This window comes from Panthera pardus, unplaced genomic scaffold, assembly GCF_024362965.1.
Source record: "Panthera pardus isolate Hobbes unplaced genomic scaffold, ASM2436296v1 HiC_scaffold_2, whole genome shotgun sequence".
Classification (NCBI taxonomy): Eukaryota; Metazoa; Chordata; class Mammalia; order Carnivora; family Felidae; genus Panthera; species Panthera pardus.
The window spans coordinates 20,039,389-20,048,234 of NW_026526765.1; the positions used below are offsets into that span (position 1 = coordinate 20,039,389).

General features: G+C 34.5%; 1 pseudogene; it reads left to right on the forward strand.

The window, feature by feature from the left end:
- Positions 1-6,130: 6,130 nt before the first annotated feature.
- On the forward strand, positions 6,131-7,555 carry LOC109267669 (26S proteasome regulatory subunit 4-like; annotated as a pseudogene).
- Positions 7,556-8,846: the final 1,291 nt, after the last annotated feature.

An 8,846-nucleotide genomic window follows, 5' to 3' on the forward strand; every position in this document is an offset into this window, starting at 1 on the left:
TTTTACTCATTGATTATGTTCAGTAGTTGTAGTTGAAATATTAGAAAATAGTTTGAATTCCCTACTTCATTTTTAGATGTAACAATTTTTAAATTTCATCCATGCGCCAGTTAAAGTTATATTGAATTTCTCCATAGAATCACATTTTAGGAATTGCTAATTAAACTCAACAGTTTCTTTCACCACTATGGACCCTGAAACTAGAGGATATAAGTACTTGTGCACGGTCACGTAAGTTCTCATTGCAAGACTCCTTCTTCCTGCTTCTACTGGTTACACAATATTTGTAAACCTAGTACCTAAAATAGTAATTCCATTTTACTATAAATATTGCCAGAAGTTTTCAAAATAATCAAGCTTGCATGCATTAAGTGCTAGAAAGGTAATTAAGAATGGAAAATTTAAGATTACTCTTATCAGTTTAGTATGTCATGACTACACATAAAAATCCCTGACGTCTTTGCTTCTATGTTAGCTCACTGCTTCACCACATTTAAATAAAGTAGGTAACAAGGACTGCTCTAGTATTTGAACAGCAGTTCAATTTGAAAGTAATTCAATGAGGGTAACCACTAACTCAACTAATCCAGTTAGATGAGCAATAAGTAATAAATAATTGATTTTCATTAGATATTGAGAATATATTAGGTTACTCTGGGTTAGTCAAACAAGCAGTTTCTTATTTTGGTCCCTTTAAGTTACAGAATGTGGACTGAACACCTTTTTAATATATTATTGATCTCATAGACAAGAACAGCCACATCTTGTAAGTAGAAAAATTTGAATCATAACTAAATCACACGGGATTTTTTTTTTCTCAGTCTCCTTAGGTATTAATAAAAGGTCTTGCAGGTGAACACATTAACCTAATTTTTAAATTATACTTCTTGGAGTGTATAATTTTATTTTAGCTTCAAATTATGGCCCTGTTTCAGCTCTAAGATTTTTCTTTTTTAGAGGCATAATTAACAAATGGAAAATTATTATTTCTCAAAAAGTAAACAATATATTTGCATACATATGAGAAAATATGAAGTCAATATATTTAATAGAAACAATGGTTTTAGATTACTTTTATGCAAAGGGCAGCTTTATATATAAAACTTTAGAGAGAAACAACAAGAAGTAATCATTGTTGAAAGGAATATAAGAATATTCAAATAATTTTAATAATAGAAAGCAGTTTTATTATAATTATCATTTTTTGTTATGACCTCAAAATATTCCTTTTAATTATTTCTTAGGGCTAATGGGAATATATGTTTACTATCATTTTTTTTTTCCATTTTAGCAAAATGTACTCTTTTAGTCCTAGCTTCCAGTCATCCCTGTACTATTATTACTGTTTTTTACAAACTGCTATGAGAAGTTCCTGGGTGGCTTAGTCAGTTGGGCATTTGACTTTTGATTTTGGCTCAAGTCATGATCCCAGGGTCGTGGAGTAAAGCCCTGTATAGGGCTCCATGCTGAACTTGGAGCCTGCTTAAGATTCTTCTCTCTCTCTCTCTCATTCTCTCTCCCCATAAAAAAGAAAAAAAAAGAGAGAGAGAGAGAGAGAGAAAGAAAAGGGAAGAAAGAAAGAAAGAAAGAAAGAAAGAAAGAAAGAAAGAAAGAAAGAACGAACTAGGGATAGTCACACTGCATAAAATGTTAACACCTCTCTTGATCTTTCCTTCCTCCTGAATTATTTCATCTATTCATCTTGTAAACTGTGGAAAAAGCAAATCATATTTGGATATTAGAAAGTAGTCAAAGGTAAAGAAAGAAAAAATAACTCAGTTTATTTGTGTTAATGGGAAAACACAGCAATCTTTAAACATGTTTTCTTCCCATGGGGGTATCAATTTGGTAAACACATTTTTACCAATGTGTAAATTTGTAAGCATATACTTATAAGTATAGAATATGGTGGTCAGTTTGGTCAAACAATACTTAGGTGTTGTGGTGAAAGTATTTTGTGAATAACATCTACAAAGAGTTAATTTTAAGCTAAAAACAACAATGACAAATTACCCTTGATAATGTGAGTGGGTCTCATGCAATCACTTGAAGGCCTCATAAGCAGAAACTGGGGTTTCCCTGAAAGGAAGGAATTCTGCTTGAAGACTGTAATACAAATATCTTGTCCAGTTTCCATCCTGCTCACACAGTTGTGGAGTCTGGTGACTTTGAAATCTACACGGCAGACCAGCCAACTGGAAACTCAGGCAAGAGTTGAAGTCGCAGTCATGAGTCTGAGATTGCGGGGCAGGACAGTAGGCTGGAAACTCAGGCAGGAAATGTAAGCCTTTTTAATCAAAAAGCATGAGTTTTCCTACTCTGTTGTCATGACTGTTTGACTCTTGGGGTTTCCTTGAATTTGCATATTAATTTTAGGATCAGTTTATAAACTACAAAAAGCCATCTGGAATTTTGATAGTATTTCATTGAATCTATAGATCATTTACAGACTAGTGCTTATCCAAGAACTCAAAATACCTTTCCATTTTTTTTCATGTATCTTTAATATCTTTAGATAACGTTTTGTAATTTTCAGTGTTCGAGTCTTGTGCTTCCTTTTCTTAAACTTATTTCCAAGTATTTAGACTGTGTTATGCTGCTGTAAATGGAATTATTTTCCTATTTTCATTTTTGGTTATTTTTTCCTAGCAGGCAGAAATGAGATTGAGTTTTGTATATTGGTCTCATATCCTGTAAACTTGCTGAAATTACTTACCAGCCTAATAGGTATTCTGGATTCCTGAGGATTTTTTTCACATAATATCATTTCATGTGCAAATAGAGACAGTTTCCTCCACCCTTTTTTTTTTTAATTTTTAAGTTTATTCATCTATTTTGAGAGAGAGAGAGAAACATAGCACACGGACGGTGGGGGACAGAGAGAGAGAGAAAGAGAGAAAGAATCCCAAGCAGGCTCCATGCTGTCAGCACAGAGCCTGATGCAGGACTCAAACCCACAAACTGCAAGATCATGACCTGAGCCGAAGTCAAGAGCCTGACACTTAACTGACTGAGCCACCCAGGCTCCCCTCTTTCTCCCTTTCTAATCCCGATGCGTTTTGTTTCATTTCCTTCCCTAACTGCCCTCTCTAGGACCTGTAGCACCTGCGGTACAATGTAAATAGAAGTGATGACAGGGAACACTCTTGTCGTTTCAGATGTTAGTGGGAAAGCATTTAATCTTTCACCATTATGCATTATGTTAGGAGTGAGATTTTTGTAGTTGCTCTTTGTTTGGAGGAAATCTCATCTGTTCCTAAATTTTTTATTGCTTTATAGTGAAAAGGGCCCTGAGTTTTGTCAAATGCTTTTTTGGAGTCTATTTTGATGATGATATTCTTGTTCTATTAATATGGTGTTGTTACATTGAATGGTTATTTTATGTTGACTCAACTCTGCACTCCTAAGTCAGTTCCATAGTCGGTGTAAAAGTCTTTTAATATACCACTAGATTTGTGTTCTAGTATCTTACTGAGAATTATTGTGTCTATCTCCTTAAGAGATATTAACCTTTAGTTTTCTTCTCTATGATGCCTTTCTCTGGCTTCATAATAGCATAATACTATCCTCATAGAATGAATTGAGAAATTTTCCTTACTCTTCTAGTTTTTGGAATAATTGTTAAAAGATTGATGTTAAATGCATGACATATAATCCTTCTGATAGGCTGTTGGATACATAATTCGTGGAGGAGTTTTAAATCTTTATTTATATGGGATATTTGTTTTATTTTCAATGTATTTACTTGAGAGAGAGAGAGTGTGGGAGACAGGGGAAGAAGGAGAGAGAGAGAGAGAGAGAGACAGAATCTTAAGCAGTCTCCACACTCAACGCAGGGTCCAATGTTGGGCTTGATCCCATGATCATGACCTGAGCACAAACCAAGGGTTGGATTCATCTGAGCCACCCAGGCACCCTGTCTTGGTTTTTTAACTTGTGAATTCTTTGTCTGGTTTTGCTATCAGAATGACATTTACCTCACTGAATAAGTGGAGTATGTTTCCTCTTCTTCTATTTTTCAGAAGAATTTGATAAAGATGGTTGCTAATTCTTCATTTATCTGGTGGAATTTGCCAATGAAACTATCTGCTTGGGCTTTTCTTTGTTTGGTGTTTGATTTTTAATTCATTCTCTTGTTGTATGTGTGTTATTATTACCTTTTTGTACTAAAAATGTTTAAACATTTAAAAAGTAGAAATTCTCAATTTTATAAGAAAAGAAAAAAATCATATGCTGAAGTCTCTGAGATCTATGGTCACTTTCATAATGGTATATTATTAAAATTGTTCTACTTTATTATTCGTTATTGTTGTTAACCACTTACTCTGCCTAGTTTGTAAATTAAATATTATCATAAGTACGTATGTATTGGAAAAAACAGTACATATAGGTTTCAGTAATATCTGTGGTTTCAGGCATCCATCGGGGTTCTTGGAACATCCCCCCACAGATGAGGAGGAACTACTGTTCCACATTCTCTTAATTGCTATAGCTACAGGGTTGGCATTACCATCAGGCAAAGTGATCCCTCCCATTTTATTCTTATTTTTCAGTGCTGTTTTAGTTATTCTAAAGTCTCTTCCTTTCCATATAAAATGTAGAATAATGTTGTCTATGTCTGAATCTTGCTTGGATTTTGATAGGGATTTCATTAAATGTTGACATCTTTTCTACATTGTCTTCAAATCTTTGAACATACTATGTCTCTCCATTAAGAATTCTTTATCTCAGTAGTAATTTGTAATTTTTAGCATATAGATCCTATAGCATATTTTGTTAAATTTGCATCTAAGTATTTCACTGGAGCGTTTTTCTGAGTATTACTTTTTGGTCTCCATATATTTATTGTTAGTACAAATGTGATTTTTTTGTATGTTGGTCTTATATTTGCAATCTTGCTGAATTCACTTATTAATTCTGAGGTTTTTTTTTTCCTCAATACAAATAATCATCCCATTTTCAAATAGTGAGAGTTTTATTTCTTCCTCTCAATGTGTATGATTTTCATTGCCATTTTTTTACTCTTTAAAATGGGAAAAACTTCCAGTACTATATGGAATGAGAGTGGACATCTTTGTCTTGTCCCTAAACTTACAGGGAAAATAATCACTCTTTTAATGTCAAACATGATGTTTGTTGTAGATTTGTTGAAAGTGTCCTTATCGAGTTGAGAAAGATCCCCTCTATTCCAAGTTTGTGTGAGAGTATTTATCATACATGGGTATTGATTTTTAAACGCCTTTTCTGCATCCATTGCTATGAGCATATGATTTTCTTCTTAGCCTATTGATGTGGTATATTACATTGATTGATTTTCAAATAAGTTACCAGACTTGCATATCTGGAATATATCCCAGTTAGTCACAGAATATAATTATTTTTAAACATTTTGGATGTGATTTGCTAATATGTTATGAGGAATACTTGCACAGCCTTTTGAGTTTCCCTATTTTCTCTTAGCATAATGTATTTGATAGATTCTTTTTGTTGCATGTATCTGTAGTTTATTTCTTTTTATTACTTTCATTGCATGGATAAATAGAGTTTGTCCATTACTTGATTGAGGGGCATTTGGGTTGTTTATGCTTTTTACTGGTTATGAATAGAGCTATGATAAACCTTTGCATAAAGGCTATGTGCAAACATAAGTTTTTATTTCTCTGGAGTAAATACATGGGAGGGATCTTTAGTTCACATGGTTAGCACATATATAAATTTGTAAGAAATGACCACATTATTTTCCAGAATTATTATATAATTTTACAGTTCTTCCACAATGTACAGGATTTCTAGTTGCACTCCACATATTCACCAATTCTTGGTATGATCAGTTTTGCTTATTTATTTGCCTCAATTTTATCCATTCCTGTAGGCAGGTGTGTAGTAGCATTTCATTTTGGTATTAATTGGCATTTCTCTAATGCCTAAAGATGTTGAACTTTTTTTTTTTTTGATGTGCTTATTTTCTATCCGTAATTCTACTTTGTTGTAGTTTAGTTCAAGTATTTTGAGTTCCTTTTTATTGTATTGTTTGTTTTCTTATTATTGAACTTTGAAATTTTTTATCTATTTCAGGAATAATTTCATTATCAGCACTTCTGGCAGTGGCGGTTGGAGGGGCTGAAGCAAGATGGGTCAAAGTCAGAGAGGTGGTCATGGCCCTGGAGGTGGCAAGAAGGATGAAAAGGACAAGGAAAAGAAATACAAACCTCCCAGGCCAACTAGAGTGGGGAAAAAGAAAAAGAAGACAAGGAGATCAGATGCTGCCAGCAAGCTGCCACGGAGATACCTCACACTCCATGCCAGTTAAAGTTACTGAAAAGACTATTTTCTCATGGAGGAAGAATTCATTAGAGATCAGGAACAAATGAAACTTTTAGAAGAAAAGCAAGAGGAGGAAAGACCAAAGGTGGATGATCTGAAGGGAACCCAATGTCAGTAGGAATGTTGGAAGAGATCATTGAGGGCAATCATGCCATCGTGTCTACATCTGTGGGCTCAGAACACTATGTCAGCATTCTTTACTTTGTAGACAAGGATCTGCTGCAGCCAGGCTGCTCAGTCTTGCTTAGCCACAAGGTATATGCCATCATAAAGGTCCTCATGGATGACACAGACCCTTGATCACAGTGATGAAGGTAAAAAAGCACCCCCGCCAGGAAACCTATGCTGCTGTTGGGGGGCTGGACAACCAAATCCAGGAAATTAAGGAATCTGTGGAGCTTCCTCAAACTCATCATGAATATTATGAAGAGATGGGCATAAAGTACCCGAAAGGGGGTCATTCTGTGCCACCTGACACAGGTGAAACCTTATTAGCCAAAGCAGTAGCAAACCAAACCTCAGCCACTTTTTTGAGTGATTAGTTCTGAACTTATTCAGAAGTCTCTAGGTGATGGGCCTAACCTCCTTCAGGAATTGTTTCGAGTTGCAGAAGAATATGCACCATCCATCGTGTTTATTGATGAAATTGATGCCACTAGAACAAAAAGTTATGTCTCAAATTCCAGTGGTGAGAGAGAAATTCAATGAACAATGTTGGAACTGTTGAACCAGTTGGATGGATTTGATTCAAGGGGTGTCATGAAAGTGATCATGGCCACAAACCGAATGGTAACTTTGGATTCAGTACTCACCAGACCAGGCTGCATTGACAGGAAAATTATGTTCCCCCTGCCCGATGAAAAGGCTAAGAAGCACATCTTTCAGATGCATGCAAGCAGGATGACCTTGGCCAATGATGTTACGCTGGATGACTTGATCATGGCTAAAGACGGCTTCTCTGGGGCCGACATCCAGACAATCTGTACAGAAGTTGGTCTGATGGCCTTGAGAGAACCTAGAATGAAAGCAACAAATGAAGACTCCAAAAAATCTAAAGAAAATGTTCTTTATAAAAAACAAAAACAAAAACAAAAAACAAGGCGGCACCCCTGAGGGGCTCTATCTGTCGGAGTGTCCTGACTCCTCAGAGGGATCAGGTTGGGAAAGTTGCCCAGAGGAACCCATGTTCCAGTTGATCTTTCTTAGTAAAACCTCCTGTGTCCCTTTTTGAGTGTGATGTGCAGGGTGCCCGCTGGGCTGCCTTCATCTGTTGGTCACGTGCGGTCCTCTCCCCCCAATAAGGTGAGCTGCTTTTCAAAAAAAATCAAAACAAAACAAATAAACAAACAAAAAACAAGAAATAATTTCTTTATCAAATGTTTTCTTTCAATCTGTGACTATTAATTTTTATGCAAACTAACTTGTCAATTTGCTTTTTATATATTTTTCTTTGGTTTTCTAAAAAGTCTGTGCCTTAGTCAAGGTTCCAAATGTATTCTAATGTGTTTTTTCCTAAAACTTTTGTAACTTTATTCTTTATATTTAAGTCTAAGATCTCTCTGGGGCTCATGTTTGTTTATGTTACAAAGAATGGGTTCAGGTTAATTTTTGTGTTTGTAAAATTTGTGTTCGTTTAATTCCCAAAGGCATTCGTATATACTGTGTGCTAGTATTTCATATAGTTACTAATAAAATTACTTATAATTAAATCTCTCAAAAGTCATTTCGTTGCTCTTGACCTTTTTTCAAAGTATCTGGACAGTACCACTAACAGCAGTGCTTTAACACATATTTTCTTCTACCCTGAGCTGTGCCAGACTGTTCCTTGCTGCAACTTGACCAACATATTTAAAAAATCTCAGGGCTCACGTTTCAGAGAACTTGTTTTATTTTCACAATTGTCTAGGGTTGACTTCTATGTTGCTAAAAAGTTTAAGCATAGTTCATAAACTTGATGTTTGCACTCATACAATTGTATACTACATTAAAAAAAGTAGTGAGGACTTATGATAGCTTCCATAGCTTTTAAGGACTTCATATTAAAATTTTCAAATAATTAGTATCTCAAGATGTCTCAGTCCATGGCTTTTTCCCTCCCCTAGGTGATTGTTTCTATTTTTAATATTTAAAAAGAAATCTCTCTAGGATCTTAAGGGAAACAAAGCCAAGATCATCTTAAAAAGCTCTATACGATATAGAGATGTATATGTATATAACTATTTAACACATTTTTATTCTTAAATATATTCTTATAACTAAAAGTAAAGAAAGTAAGCTTAATATGAATCATATTTAAAGAGATAATACTGTTGATATTAAAAATTATCTATATTACAACATTCAAATTGGGCAAAAGTCTTAAAATGATCAAAAGAAACACACTATAATTAAAATAACAACAAAGATTCTAAGCATTAAGAATAGAGCCACATCACTATTTCAAAGGAAAGCTGACAGATCAGAAATAGCAACTACATTATTAACAACTGTTAATCATGTTATTCATTGAATAATCCACACGT